Here is a 16,231-nt window from a genome sequence, read left to right on the forward strand (position 1 = left end):
TTCAACATTTTCGACAAATTTCCATTTTTTTCACAAATAAACGCAAAAATTATCGACCTAAATTTACCACTAACATGAAGCCCAATATGTCACAAAAAAACATTCTCAGAACCGCTAGGATCCGTTAAAGCGTTCCTGAGTTATTACCTCATAAAGGGACACTGGTCAGAATTGCAAAAAACGGCCAGGTCATTAAGGTCAAAATAGGCTGGGTCATGAAGGGGTTAATAAAGTTACTGCAATTATTAAATTGTTTCTGGTATTCATCCCTGTTTGCTCCACATTCATGGTTGCACTTGTAAGCATGGTTTGGCTGATGGCTATCCCCGGGGATTGTGTGCTGTGTGGTGTGCATACTGATTGAAACGTGAGCTGTATATGTTTTGGCATTGCTGGAATACACCACTGTCTTCTCTTTTTTTTTTTTTTTTGGGGGGGGGGGGGGGGGTTCCCCTTTTTTGCCCCGGAATACATGTCTTATCATATAGTCAAGTATATTGGGCTTTGCTGGGACGCCAGCTTATACCTACACTATGTTCCAAATTATTATGCAAATGACATTTTTATCGGATTTTCCGAAATGGTCGGTGCAAATGACAGTCAGTCTAACAAAAGTAATCACCCGTTAGAGTATACATCGAATTTTATTGAAGAAACCTCCCAATGATAACAGTATAATCTCCAAAATGAATAAAAGCTTAAAATGCACTGTTCCAAATTATTAGGCACAGTAGAATTTCTAAACATTTGATATGTTTTAAAGAACTGAAAATGCTCATTTGTGGAATTTGCAGCAATAGGAGGTCACATTCACTGAACAAAAAAGCTATTTAACTCCAAAACATCCTAACAGGCCAAGTTACATGTTAACATAGGACCCCTTCTTTGATATTACCTTCAGAATTCTTGTATCCATTGAACTTGCAGGTTTTTGGAGAGTTTCTGCTTGTATTTCTTTGCATGAAGTCAGAATAGCCTCCCAGAGCTGCTGTTTGGATGTGAACTGCCTCCCACTCTCATACATCTTTTGCTTGATGATACTCCAAAGGTTCTCTATAGGGTTGAGGTCAGGGGAAGATGGTGGCCACACCATGAATTTATCTCCTTTTATGCCCATAGAAGCCAATGACTCAGAGGTATTCTTTGCAGCATGAGATGGTGCATTGTCATGCATAAAGATGATTTTGCTCCTGAAGGCACATTTTTGCTTTTTATACCATGGAAGAAAGTTGTCAGTCAGAAACTCTATATACTTTGCAGAGGTCATTTTAACACCTTCAGGAACCTTAAAGTGCCCTACCAGCTGTTTCTCCATGATTCCGGCCCAAAACATGACTCCTCCACCTCCTTGCTGACGTTGCAGCCTTGTTGGGACATGGTGGCCATTCACCAACCATCTACTACTCCATCCATTTGGACCATCCAGGGTTGCTCAACACTTATCGGTAAACAAGACTGTTTGGAAATTAGTCTTCATGTATGTGTGGGCCCAATGCAACCATTTCTGCTTGTGAACACTGTTTAAGGGTGGCCAAATAGTAGGTTTATGCACCACAGCAAGCCTTTGAAGGAGCCGACACCTTGAGGTTCGAGGGACTTCAGAGGCACCAGCAGATTCAAATATATGTTTGCTGCTTTGTAATGGCTTTTTAGCAGCTGCTCTCTTAATCCGATGAACTTGCCTGGCAGAAATCTTCCTCATTATGCCTTTATTAGAACAAACACATCTGTGCTCAGATACAGCCACAAATCTCTTAACAGTACGATGATCACCCTTAAGTTTTCGGGAAATTTCTAATGTTTTCATCCCTTCACCAAGGCATTGCACTATTTGATGCTTTTCAGCAGGAGAGAGATCCTTTTTCTTTCCCATGTTACTTGAAAACTGTGACCTGCTTAATAATGTGGAACATCATTTTTAAGTAGTTTTCCTTTAATTAGAATCACCTGGAAAGCCAGCTATCACATGTGTTTAAGATTGATTTCAGTGATCCATTGAGCCCTGAGACACAATACCATCCACGAGTTTATTTGAAAAACAAAACAATTACATCTTTATGACACTTAAATGCAATTTGCATAATAATTTGGAACACAGTGTAATGCCTGTGGATTATTTTGCGATCCAGGCGCTTGTGTACACACAGGCTCATCAGCTGTGTTTGCGTTCCATATGTGGACACACCCCCTTTTCCTTTGAGCCGCACGGGCGCTTTTGCGCTTTGAGCCTTACTCACGCAGGCACTGTTTCATCCTGGGACGGTCATGAGCATTCCAGCGCTTGGGTTTTTTTCCGGTCACACGGTCTGGTTCACGCCGGCCATTAGGTAATTTGTGCCGTGACTATTTAATCACGGTGAATATGTTCGCTTTCGCTCTCACATGCCTGACGAAGCTCCTCGTGTGAGAGCGATACACGTGGGTCACCGCGGTCACCCTCTCGGGACCTGGACTTTGTTCCTCTGCTACACTTCGGGTAATATAACCCTCGGTTGTTCTGTGCCCTATGGGATTTATTGTTTCCCCATGTAGATGCACATTAGAGTTTCCATGAGCCACTTTATGGGGTTTATTTGACCTATCTCTTACCATATCTGTTCCTTTATTTCGGACCATGGGGGCCATTTTTGCTCCATATCAACCATTGATCTAGGGCCCTTTTTTTGCCTCATGAGCCGATAGGTTTATGTTTCACATAGGTTTTACATATGATATTATTACATTACACTTATTACATGTCCTGAGGGGTGGCTGCTCTCATGCATTTTGGTTTTAATTATCTTTTTGATTGCTGTGCTGTGTTCATGTTCATTAATAAATATTTTTGTATGTCATTCTGTGCATATTGGTGTGGGGTGCATAAGTTACAACAGTGCTTTCCTTCTTACTTCGTCTTGTACATGTTCTCACTGCTGATATTGCACCCCCAGTAGATTTATTATATATATATATATATATATATATATATATATATATATATATATATATATATATATATATATATATATATATATATATATATATATATATATATATGTATAGTGGTGTGCTGAATTGGTCTATACACATTGGTAAGTGTAAGGAAAGACACACGCGAGGATAGTCGGGGGATAAGGATATCCCCCCCCGCCATCTCCAAGCTGTGACGGAGCTTACACAGGCACAGCTCTCTGGTGCCTTTTTACCCAAAGGTCAGTCTGGGAACTGCACCTAGGATAAGTAGTCCCCAGAGAGGCTGCCCTGTCACGTACTGGTTATCGGGGCACTCTGCAGTGAGGGCGGTATATATATATATATATATAAAACTCCAATAACACCAGAATGATATGCTGCCTCCAGTTCCTCGTTAGGGTATGTTCCCACGGTCAGTAATCTGCTGCGCTTTGGATGCAGGACATGTCCGCTCCGTCCAAAGCGCTGCCGGCTTTTGAACGCCAGTGATTCCACATGTGTTCATTGAACCATATGGAATCACCGCGTTCAATACATTTGACTGGTGATATTTATCTTGCGGAGACTGAGCGTCTCTGCAAGATAATTAGAGATGCTGCAGTCTGGAAAGATGTGCCGCATGTCCGTCTCCACAGGGAAGCCGGAGGCGTCCGTGCACGCATAGTGGAGATGGAATTTCTTGAAATCCCATCCACTATGCTGTAACGTCTGGCCGCTGCGGGTTGGACGCTGTAGATGTAAGCAGCGTCCAACCCGCAGTGTTTACTGACCCTTAGATATAAGTCTGGTCCGTTCACAAGCTTATATTGGGTGAGAAACAAACCCCAGGTAGCATATAAGTACTAACCAGACTCACAAATGTGGGAAATCGAGTTTAGAGATAAAAGAGCAGCCAAAGATTAATTTATATTTTAATTGCTGAAAGGCGCATTAGATACTACAAATATATACAGAGTAATATACAGGTATTACAGCCAGAATTACAGATAAAAGTAGGGTACAGGTTGGGGATAGCAGTTAGCTGTATGTGTCACGTTACCGTTTCTTATCACTTGCGGATGAAGGGAAGTTCTCGTATCCACAGGCACCTTCTTAGTTTCTGGTCCGTCTCCACACATGACATGATGTGGCTTCCATGGCAGATTAAAGGCTAAAGGTGGGCTAGCTTTTAACCCCTAGCTCACCCCCTCCCATATTCACCACCACCCCTCTGGGTTGGACTGGATTCTCCTCCCTTGACCTCCTAGCTGAAATAATTTCCAATATCTAGGATGGGTCATAACTTTCTGGGGGGGTCCAAACGGGATGACTGATGTCTCAACAGGTTCGTTGGGGCTAGACCGATATGGAGAATCCAAACTTGGGTTGGCTAAGAAGTTCTGGAGGGTCAGTCTCGATAGCTTGGTATCTGGGACAGCCTAGAGAAATATGAGACTCAGAGGTGCATGCGGAGGGCTCCCAGGGTTCTGGTGGTATATTGGGCTTATCCTTGAGGTGCACGGTACTTTCATAATTCATCTCTAGGTGTCGGTGCCAAAGTGTCTACATTTTCCCTTTCATGTTGGCCAACTTGCACACAAGACAGCAGGGGGTCCCAGCTCTGCTCGTCCCTGCCTTCATTAACATGTGGCCTCTGATTCTCTGGCCATATGGTAAAGTTCTGTTCTTTTGTGGAATTGTGTACTTATCCCAAGGGTGGGGGCCACTTCAGGAGTGGAGGAAGGTCTCTGGATAATCCATGGGGCCTGAATTAATAAATCCAAAATGAAGCCTCCATCATCCATCACAGTAAACCATGTTGTTTGTGGGGGTTTAGACAAGTGGCTTCATACTAGCCGATCCCTAAGTGATTTCCCGCTTTGGAATGTAATCTAGGGGTGTGTTGGTAATAAATCACCAATATCTCGATCCATCTTAAGAATCGGCCACTGTTTTTTAGTTTGCCTCAATTTATTGGTGCCATTATTGAAGGTGGTAATGAAACAAAGGCCTGCATATTGGTCTGATTTAATAGAGGTAGGGGTCAATAATTCAGCCCTCTCCCTATTCTAAACATCATGATATACGTTTCTCAAAACCCCATCAGGATAGCCCTTATCAAGAAATCTGTTAAGTAGATCACCCGCTTGCCGCTTAAAATTGTCAATATCAGAGCAGTATCTATGTATTCTGGTATGCTGTCCTTTTGGGATGCCTATTTCCTGGGCCGTGGGGTGACTGCTTTCCCATCTCAAGAGAGAATTAGTGGCCGTGGATTTTATGTAGGTGCTGGTACCCAAAGTTACATCCATCATCCTCTCAATCAGGACATCAAGAAAGGATAACCTCACAAGATTAGATACAAAGGTTTTCGAAAGTGAGGCTAAGGTCATTTAGATTCAAATTGGTGACAAAATCTGCAAAGGTGTCGCCCGTGACATTCCATATTACGAACACATTGTCAATATATCTTAACCATAAAAAGATATTCTCATTACCCTTAACACTGTTTCACCAAAAGTGATGGTTTCCTCCACCCACCCCAGGAGTAAATTAGCATATGACAGGGCACAGGGACTCCTCATCGCAGTACCCCTGAGCTGGTGGAAGTACTTACAGTCAAAGGTAAAGGCATTTCTTGTCAAAAGAAAATTCAGAAACTCAAGAACAAATTCTTTATGATTCATCAATTGATGACCCCTACTCCTAAGGTAATAATTTACTGCCTCAAGGCCCTTTTTATAAGGAATCAAGTAAAGAGCTTCCACATCAATACTTGCAAGAATAGTATCAGGCTCCAATGTCACTCCCTCGATCTTCCTCAAGAGGTCTGTTGTATCACGAGTATATAAACTAACAGCAGTGACATACAGGTTGAGAATCCTATCCAGATATACAGTACAGACCAAAAGTTTGGACACACCTTCTCATTTAAAATTATTTCTGCATTTTCATGACTATGAAAATTGTAAATTCACACTGAAGGCATCAAAACTATGAATTAACACATGTGGCATTATATACTTAACAAAAAAGTGTGAAACAACTGAAAATATGTCTTATATTCTAGGTTATTCAAAGTAGCCACCTTTTGCTTTGATGACTGCTTTGCACACTCTTGGCATTCTATTGATGAGCTTCAAGAGGTTGTGACCGGGAATGGTCTTCCAACAATCTTGAAGGAGTTCCCAGAGATGCTTGGCACTTGTTGGCCCAAGAGGTAGTCACCGGAAATGGTTTTCACTTCAAAGGTGTGCACTGTCAGGTTTAATAAGTGGGATTTCTTGCCTTATAAATGGGGTTGGGACCATCAGTTGTGTTGAGCAGAAGTCTGGTGGATACACAGCTGATAGTCCTACTGAATAGACTGTTAGAATTTGTATTATGGCAAGAAAAAAGCAGCAAAGTAAGGAAAAATGAGTGGCCATCATTACTTTAAGAAACGAAGGTAAGTCCAAAAAATTGGGAAAACTTTGATGGTTTTTGCAACTGCACTTTGGGACACTTTCAAACGCTACAAAGAAACTGACTCACATGAGGACCGCCCCAGGAAAGGAAGACCAAGAGTCACCTCTGCTTCTGAGGATAAGTTTATCTGAGTCACCAGCCTCAGAAATCGCAGGTTAACAGCAGCTCAGATTAGAGACCAGGTCAATGCCACACAGAGTTCTAGCAGCAGACACATCTCTACAACAGCTGTTAAGAGGAGACTTTGTGCAGCAGGCCTTCATGGTAAAATAGCTGCTAGGAAACTACTGCTAAGGACAGGCAACAAGCAGAAGAGACTTGTTTGGGCTAGAGAACTGTTGTGGATTCTGTTTGTGGGCTCCCTCTGGTGGTTACTGCTGGTACTGGGTGACTTTGGTGGGTTGCGGCTTTTGGTTTCCACCTGTCCATCAGAAGCTGGGTGTTTCCTATTTTACCTGGCCTTTCTGTCATTTCCCTTGCCGGCTATCAATGTGTTCAGATGTGCTCTGTTTGGTTCCTGCCTACCTGCTCCCAGATCTTTCAGGATAAGCTGAGTGCTGATTTTCAGTTGTTTGGTTTTTGGTCCAGCTTGCTTAGAATGTCTCTATGCTAGCTGGTTGCTCTAGTGGACTGAGGTTCTCCCCATGTGCCATGAGTTGGCACATGGGTTCTTGTAATCTCAGGATGGTTTTTTCGATTAGGGTTTTTTGCTGACCGCTCAGTCCCCTTTTGTATCACTCTGCTTTCTAGTTTTCAGCGGGCCTCAATTTGCTAAAGCTATATACATCATCTCTATGTGTGTGCCTTCCTCTCATTTCACCGTCAATACATGTGGGGGGCATCTATACCTTTTGGGGTTAATTCCTCTGGAGGTCTTTGTTTTCTCTGCAGAACTAGTTAGCTCTTAGGCTGGTGCGTGGCGTCTAGAACCAACGTAGGCACGCTCCCTGGCTATCTCTAGTTGCGTTTGTCAGGCGTAGGGCAGCGGTCAGCCCAGTTTCCATCACCCTAGAGCTCGTCCGATATTTGTTATACTTTGCTTGTCCTGTGCTATCCCTAGCCATTGGGGATTCATGACAGTATAGCCGGCCCACCAAGTGTTAATTGTTTGGGCTGAAGCAGGAGAAAAAGAAGTGTTCAAGGGAAATTTTTTTTTTTTTTCCTTCAGAGTTTTGCTGCCTAGCCCTTAATTGCTGTCTAGCTGCTTCTTACCTCCTCTTAACCCTTGAATGGCTCTGATCTTAGCTGTTTATCATGGATGTCCAGAGTTTGGCTTCCAGCCTGAGTAATCTCGCGGCGAAGGTTCAAAACATACAGGATTTCGTTGTTCACACTCCCATGTCTGAACCTAGAATTCCTATTCCAGAGTTTTTTTCTGGAGATAGATCTACCTTCCTGAATTTCAGGAACAATTGTAAATTGTTTCTCTCTTTGAAATCTCGCTCCTCTGGAGACCCTGCTCAACAGGTCAAGATTGTTATATCGTTCCTACGGGGCGACCCTCAGAATTGGGCATTTGCATTGGCACCAGGGGATCCTGCATTGCTCAGTGTGGATGCGTTTTTTCTGGCATTGGGATTGCTCTATGAGGAACCTAACCTAGAGATTCAGGCTGAAAAGGCTTTATTAGCCCTCTCTCAGGGGCATGATGAAGCGGAAATATATTGTCAGAAATTTCGGAAATGGTCGGTGCTTACTCAGTGGAATGAGTGCGCCCTGGCTGCAAACTACAGAAATGGTCTTTCTGAGGCCATTAAGGATATTATGGTGGGGTTCCCTGCGCCTACAGGTCTGAATGAGTCTATGGCTATGGCCATTCAGATTGATCGGCGTTTACGGGAGCGCAAACCCGTGCACCAGTTGGCGGTGTCTTCTGAACAGGCACCTGAGACTATGCAATGTGATAGAATTCAGTCCAGAAGTGAACGGCAAAATTATAGGCGGAAAAATGGTTTGTGTTTTTATTGTGGTGATTCAGCTCATGTTATATCAGCATGCTCTAAACGCACAAAAAGGGTTGATAAATCTTTTGCCATTGATACTCTGCAGTCTAAGTTCATTTTGTCTGTGACTCTGATTTTTTCACTGTCTTCCATTTCCGTCGATGCCTATGTGGATTCAGGCGCTGCCCTGAGTCTTATGGATTGGTCATTTGCTAAACGCTGCGGTTTTAGTCTAGAGCCTCTGAAAGTTCCTATTCCTCTGAAGGGAATTGATTCTACACCATTGGCTATGAATAAACCGCAGTATTGGACACAAGTGACCATGCGCATGACTCCCGTTCATCAGGAGGTGATTCGCTTCCTTGTACTGTATAATTTACATGATGTACGAGTGCTTGGTCTGCCATGGTTACAAACTCATAATCCTGTCCTGGACTGGAAAACAATGTCTGTGCTAAGCTGGGGATGTCAGGGGGTTCATGATGATGCACCTCCGATTTCTATCGCTTCATCTACTCCTTCGGAGATCCCTGCGTTTTTGTCGGATTATAGAGATGTTTTTGAGGAGCCTAAGCTCAATTCGCTCCCTCCTCATAGAGAGTGTGACTGTGCTATAGAATTGATTCCTGGCAGTAAGTTCCCTAAGGGTCGTTTATTTAATCTGTCACTGCCAGAGCATACTGCTATGCGGAATTATATTAAGGAGTCCTTGGAAAAGGGACATATTCGTCCATCTTCGTCCCCTCTGGGAGCAGGTTTTTTTTTCGTGGCAAAAAAAGATGGTTCCCTGAGGCCTTGTATAGATTATCGCCTTCTGAATAAGATTACAGTCAAATACCAGTATCCATTGCCATTATTTACTGATTTGTTTGCTCGCATTAAGGGGGCTAGGTGGTTCACTAAAATAGATCTTCGTGGTGCGTATAATCTGGTGCGGATAAAACAGGGTGATGAGTGGAAAACCGCATTTAACACGCCTGAGGGCCATTTTGAGTATTTGGTAATGCCTTTTGGACTCTCCAATGCTCCGTCAGTCTTTCAGTCCTTTATGCACAATATTTTCCGTGAATATCTGGATAAGTTTATGATTGTGTATTTGGATGATATTTTGGTGTTTTCTGATGACTGGGAGTCTCATGTTCTACAGGTCAGGAAGGTGTTTCAGGTTTTGCGGGCCAATTCTCTGTTTGTGAAGGGCTCAAAGTGTCTCTTCGGAGTCCAGAAGATTTCTTTTTTGGGGTACATTTTTTCTCCTTCTACTATTGAGATGGATCCCGTTAAGGTTCAGGCTATTTGTGACTGGACACAACCTACATCTGTTAAGAGCCTTCAGAAGTTCTTGGGGTTTGCTAATTTTTATCGTCGGTTCATTGCTAATTTTTCCAGTATTGTTAAACCTTTGACTGATTTGACTAAAAAGGGTGCTGATGTTGCTGATTGGTCTCCTGCGGCCGTGGAGGCCTTTCGGGAACTTAAGCGCCGGTTTTCTTCTGCTCCTGTGTTGTGTCAACCAGATGTTTCACTTCCTTTTCAGGTGGAGGTTGATGCTTCCGAGATTGGAGCGGGGGCGGTTTTGTCACAGAGAAGTTCTAATGGCTCGGTGATGAAGCCATGCGCTTTCTTCTCTAGAAAATTCTCGCCCGCCGAGCGCAATTATGATGTGGGTAATCGGGAGCTTTTGGCCATGAAGTGGGCATTTGAGGAGTGGCGTCATTGGCTTGAGGGTGCTAAACATCGCGTGGTGGTCTTGACTGATCACAAGAATCTCATTTACCTTGAGTCTGCCAGGCGTTTGAATCCTAGACAGGCTCGTTGGTCGTTATTTTTTTCTCGTTTCAATTTCGTGGTTTCATACCTGCCAGGTTCAAAGAATGTGAAGGCAGATGCTCTTTCCAGGAGTTTTGTGCGTGACTCTCCTGGAGACACTGGGCCTGCTGGTATCCTTAGGGATGGGGTAATATTGTCCGCCGTATCCCCAGACTTGCGACGCGCATTGCAGGAGTTTCAGGTGGATAAACCGGATCGATGTCCACCAGAAAGACTGTTTGTTCCGGATGATTGGACCAGTAGAGTCATCTCCGAGGTCCATTCTTCTGTGTTGGCTGGTCATCCTGGAATATTTGGTACAAGAGACTTGGTGGCCAGGTCTTTTTGGTGGCCTTCCTTGTCTAGGGATGTGCGTGCCTTTGTGCAGTCTTGTGAAGTGTGTGCTCAAGCTAAGCCTTGCTGTTCACGGGCTAGTGGGTTGTTGTTATCTTTGCCCATCCCGAAGAGGCCTTGGACGCACATTTCCATGGATTTTATTTCTGATCTCCCGGTTTCACAGAAAATGTCCGTTATCTGGGTTGTGTGTGACCGCTTTTCTAAGATGGTTCATTTGGTGCCCTTGCCTAAGTTGCCCTCCTCCTCTGAGTTGGTTCCTTTGTTTTTTCAGAACGTGGTTCGTTTGCATGGGATTCCGGAGAATATCGTTTCTGACAGGGGATCCCAGTTTGTGTCTAGATTTTGGCGGACATTTTGTGCCAAGATGGGCATTGAGTTGTCTTTCTCGTCTGCATTCCATCCTCAGACGAATGGCCAGACGGAGCAAACTAATCAGACCTTGGAAACTTATTTGAGGTGTTTTGTTTCTGCTGATCAGGATGACTGGGTTGCTTTTTTGCCACTGGCCGAATTTGCTCTTAATAATCGGGCTAGTTCTGCCACGTTGGTCTCCTTTTTTTTGTAATTCGGGGTTTCATCCTCGTTTTTCCTCTGGTCAGGGGGAATCTTCGGATTGTCCTGGAGTGGACGTGGTGGTGGACAGGCTACATCAGATTTGGAATCAGGTGGTGGACAATTTGAAGTTGTCACAGGAGAAGACTCAGCAGTTTGCTAATCGCCGTCGCCGTGTGGGTCCCCGACTTCTTGTTGGGGACTTGGTGTGGTTGTCTTCTCGTTTTGTCCCTATGAAGGTCTCTTCTCCTAAGTTCAAGCCTCGGTTCATCGGTCCTTATAGGATCTCGGAGATTCTTAACCCTGTATCTTTTCGTTTGGATCTCCCAGCATCGTTTGCTATTCATAATGTGTTCCATCGGTCGTTGTTGCGGAGGTATGAGGTGCCCGTTGTTCCTTCGGTCGAGCCTCCTGCTCCGGTGCTGGTGGAGGGAGAATTGGAGTATGTTGTTGAAAAGATCTTGGATTCTCGTGTTTCCAGACGCAAACTCCAGTATTTGGTTAAGTGGAAGGGTTATGGTCAGGAGGATAATTCCTGGGTGGTCGCCTCCGATGTTCATGCGACTGATTTGGTCCGCGCCTTCCATAGAGCTCACCCTGATCGCCCTGGGGGTTCTCGTGAGGGTTCGGTGACCCCTCCTCAAGGGGGGGGTACTGTTGTGGATTCTGTTTGTGGGCTCCCTCTGGTGGTTACTGCTGGTACTGGGTGACTTTGGTGGGTTGCGGCTTTTGGTTTCCACCTGTCCATCAGAAGCTGGGTGTTTCCTATTTTACCTGGCCTTTCTGTCATTTCCCTTGCCGGCTATCAATGTGTTCAGATGTGCTCTGTTTGGTTCCTGCCTACCTGCTCCCAGATCTTTCAGGATAAGCTGAGTGCTGATTTTCAGTTGTTTGGTTTTTGGTCCAGCTTGCTTAGAATGTCTCTATGCTAGCTGGTTGCTCTAGTGGACTGAGGTTCTCCCCATGTGCCATGAGTTGGCACATGGGTTCTTGTAATCTCAGGATGGTTTTTTCGATTAGGGTTTTTTGCTGACCGCTCAGTCCCCTTTTGTATCACTCTGCTTTCTAGTTTTCAGCGGGCCTCAATTTGCTAAAGCTATATACATCATCTCTATGTGTGTGCCTTCCTCTCATTTCACCGTCAATACATGTGGGGGGCATCTATACCTTTTGGGGTTAATTCCTCTGGAGGCAAGTGAGGTCTTTGTTTTCTCTGCAGAACTAGTTAGCTCTTAGGCTGGTGCGTGGCGTCTAGAACCAACGTAGGCACGCTCCCTGGCTATCTCTAGTTGCGTTTGTCAGGCGTAGGGCAGCGGTCAGCCCAGTTTCCATCACCCTAGAGCTCGTCCGATATTTGTTATACTTTGCTTGTCCTGTGCTATCCCTAGCCATTGGGGATTCATGACAGAGAACACATGGAATGGACATTAGACGAGTGGAAATCTGTGCTTTTGTCTGATGAGTCCAAATTTGAGATCTTTGGTTCCAACCACTGTGTCTTTGTGCGACGCAGAAAAGGTGAACGGATTGACTCTACATGCCTGGTTTCCACTGTGAAGCATGGAAGAGGAGGTGTGATGGTGTGGGGGTGCTTTGCTTGTGACACTGTTGGGGACTTATTCAAAATTGAAGGCATACTGAACCAGCATGGCTACCACAGCATCTTGCAGCGGCATGCTATTCCATCCGGTTTGCGTTTAGTTGGACCATCATTTATTTTTCAACAGGACAATGACCCCAAACATACCTCCAGGCTATGTAAGGGCTATTTGACCAAGAGGGAGAGTGATGGGGTGCTATGCTAGATGACCTGGCCTCCACAGTCACCAGACCTGAACCCAATCGAGATGGTTTGGGGTGAGCTGGACTGCAGAGTAAAGGCAAAAGGGCCAACAAGTGCTAAGCATCTCTGGGAACTCCTTCAAGATTGTTGGAAGACCATTCCCAGTGACTACCTCTTGAAGCTCATCAAGAGAATGCCAAGAGTGTGCAAAGCAGTCATCAAAGCAAAAGGTGGCTACTTTGAAGAACCTTGAATATAACACATAATTTCAGTTGTTTCACACTTTTTTGTTAAGTATATAATTCCACATGTGTTACTTCATAGTTTTGATGACTTCAGTGTGAATGTACAATTTTCATAGTCATGAAAATACAGAAGAGTCTTTAATTGCTCACCTGGTACTAAGCTGGCGTGCAGGAACGCCGGGTATCAGCGCGGCTGTGCGCACTTATTCTCTGCTTTTTCCCTCTCTGCGTAGTGAGAACTTGTGCAGAGAGTTGCCGGCTGCAGTGTAGCAGGGGCACACAGTCACACACGCTGCAACACTACTCACCCCCGCACCTGCAGTCAGCAGCAGAAGCATCGGATACCTCCCCTCCAGCAGCGTCACAGTTCCCACACTGTGAAGAGCCACGGAGGGGCGGAGCTAAATGTCGGGAGTGGAGCCACAGACAAGCAGGGAGAAGAAGGCAGAAAGGAAATATAAAAATCAGAGCGGGAGAGAGAAAAGATGTAAGAAGAGAGACAGAAAACACAACAGAGAGGCAAGACATCGGTGAGAAGTTTATATATATATATGGGTATGTTCCCACGGTCAGTATCCGGCAGCGCTTTGAACGCAGCACATGTCCGCTCCGTCCAAAGCCCTGACGAGTTTTGTACATGCTGTGATTCCGCATGTGTTCATTGAACTGTGAGGAATCACCACGTCCAATACATTGTACAGGGACATTTATCTTGCAGAGACCGAGCGTCTCCGCAAAGATAAATTGACATGTTCCTGTCTGGAAAGACGCACTGCATGTCCATCTCCGCAGGGAAGCTGCAGCTGCCGGTGCACGCATAGTGGACATCTTTCTTGAAATACCATCCACTATGCTGTAACATCTGGCGGCTGCGGGTTGGACACCGCAGTTGTACGCAGCGTCCATTCCACAGCGTTTACTGACAATGGAAACATACCCTAAGGGTATGTTTCCACAGGCAGAAACCAGCAGTGCTTTGGACGCAGCACATGTCCGCTCCGTTCAAAGCACTGCCGGCTTTTGAACGATGGTGATTCCGCCTGTGTTCATTGAACCATTTGGAATCACCGCGTCAAATACATTGGACGGTGATATTAATCTTGCAGAGACGGAGCGTCTCCGCAAGCTAAATTTACATGCTGCAGCTGGAAAGACGCACCGCATGTGCATATACGCAGGGAAGCCGGAGGTGTCCGTGAACGCATAGTAAAGATGGGATTTCATGAAATCCCATCCACTATGCTGTAACATCTGGACACTGCGGGTTGGACATGGTGGATGTATGCTGCGTCCAACCCCTAGCGTTTACTGACCATGGGAACATACTCTAAGACACTGACTGCAGTGGTGGGATTCAAGAGGCTTTCACAAGTACAGTGACACTGCTTGTAAAAATAACAGGCAGTTGCCCGAACCATCAAAAAGTGGTGCTGCAATCTGGTTTCCTGGCCTGCAATTTACAACTACCGTATATACTCGAGTATAAGCCGACCCGAGTATAAGCCGACCCCCCTAATTTTGCCACAAAAAAATGTGAAAACTTATTGACTTGAGTATAAGCCTAGGGGGGAAAATGCAGCAGCTACCGGTAAATGTCAAAAGTAATAATAGATACCAATAAAAGTAAAATTAATTGAGACATCAGTAGGTTAAGTGTCTTTGAATATCCATATTGAATCAGGAGCCCCATATAATGCTCCATACTGTTCATTATGGCCCCATAAGATGTTCCATATTAAAATATGCCCCATATAATCCTGCATAAAGGTTAATAAAGGCCCCATAAGATGCTCCATAGACACATTTGCCCAATATAATGCTGCACAAATGCTGATTATGGCCCCATAAGATGCTCTATAAAGATATTTGCCCCTTATAGTGCTGCACAAACGTTATGGCCCTATAAGATGCTCCATACAGACACTTGCCCCATATGCCGTAGTGCCCTACAAACGTTAATTATGGCCCCATACAGACACTTGCCCCATATAGTGCTGCACAAACATTATGCCCCTATATAGTGCTGCAGAAACGTTATGGCCCCATATAGTGCTGCACAAACGTTATGGCTCCATATAGTGCTGCAGGAATGTTATGGCCCCATATAGTGCTGCAGGAATGTTATGGCCCCATATAGTGCTGCAGGAACGTTATGGCCCCCATATAGTGCTGCAGGAACGTTATGGCCCCCACATAGTGCTGCAGGAATGTTATGGCCCCATATAGTGCTGCAGGAATGTTATGGCCCCATATAGTGCTGCAGGAACGTTATGGCCCCCATATAGTGCTGCAGGAACGTTATGGCCCCCACATAGTGCTGCAGGAACGTTATGGCCCCATATAGTGCTGCAGGAACGTTATGGCCCCATAGATGCTCCATACAGACACTTGCCCCATTTGCTGCGATAAAAAAAAAAAAAAATCACATACTCACCTCTCCGTCGCTCAGGCCCCCGCACTTTCAATAGTCACCTGCTCCTCGTTCCGGGCGCCGATCTGTCTCCAGCACTGACGTTCAGCAGAGGGAGCGCACTGACTACGTCACCGCGCCCTCTGACCTCAGCGTCACTGCTGGAGACAGATCGGCGCCCGGAACGAGGAGCAGGTGACTATCGCGCAGCGCTGTGCTCCCCTCCCCGTATACTCACCTGGTCCTGCCGCTGTGTAGATCCTGTTTCCCCGACGCCGCAGCGCTTCATCCTGTACTCAGCGGTCACATGGTCCCGCTGATTACAGTAATGAATAGGCGGCTCCACCCCTATGGGAGGTGGAGCCGAATATTCATTTACTGTAATGAGCGGGACCATGTGACCGCTGAGTACAGGAAGAAGCTGAAGCTGCTGCTGCCGGCGCCGGGGAAGCAGGGGCCGCGCCTGGACTAGGTGAGTATTTTTAGACAGCCCCTGCTCCCCCTCCCCTGCCGACCCCCGGTATGACTCGAGTATAAGCCGAGAGGGGCAATTTCAGCCCAAAAAAGTGGGCTGAAAATCTCGGCTTATACTCGAGTATATACGGTAAATGTGCATCTGAGGAGGCACATTCAGTTGCAATATATTGCGGTACAGAAAGCCACCGGATTACTGCACAGCAATAGCTACCAGCTGCCAGCCAATCACAGGCCAGCAGCTGACATCGGCCCACACGTC

This window comes from Ranitomeya variabilis, chromosome 8 (assembly GCF_051348905.1).
Source record: "Ranitomeya variabilis isolate aRanVar5 chromosome 8, aRanVar5.hap1, whole genome shotgun sequence".
NCBI classification, from domain to species: Eukaryota; Metazoa; Chordata; class Amphibia; order Anura; family Dendrobatidae; genus Ranitomeya; species Ranitomeya variabilis.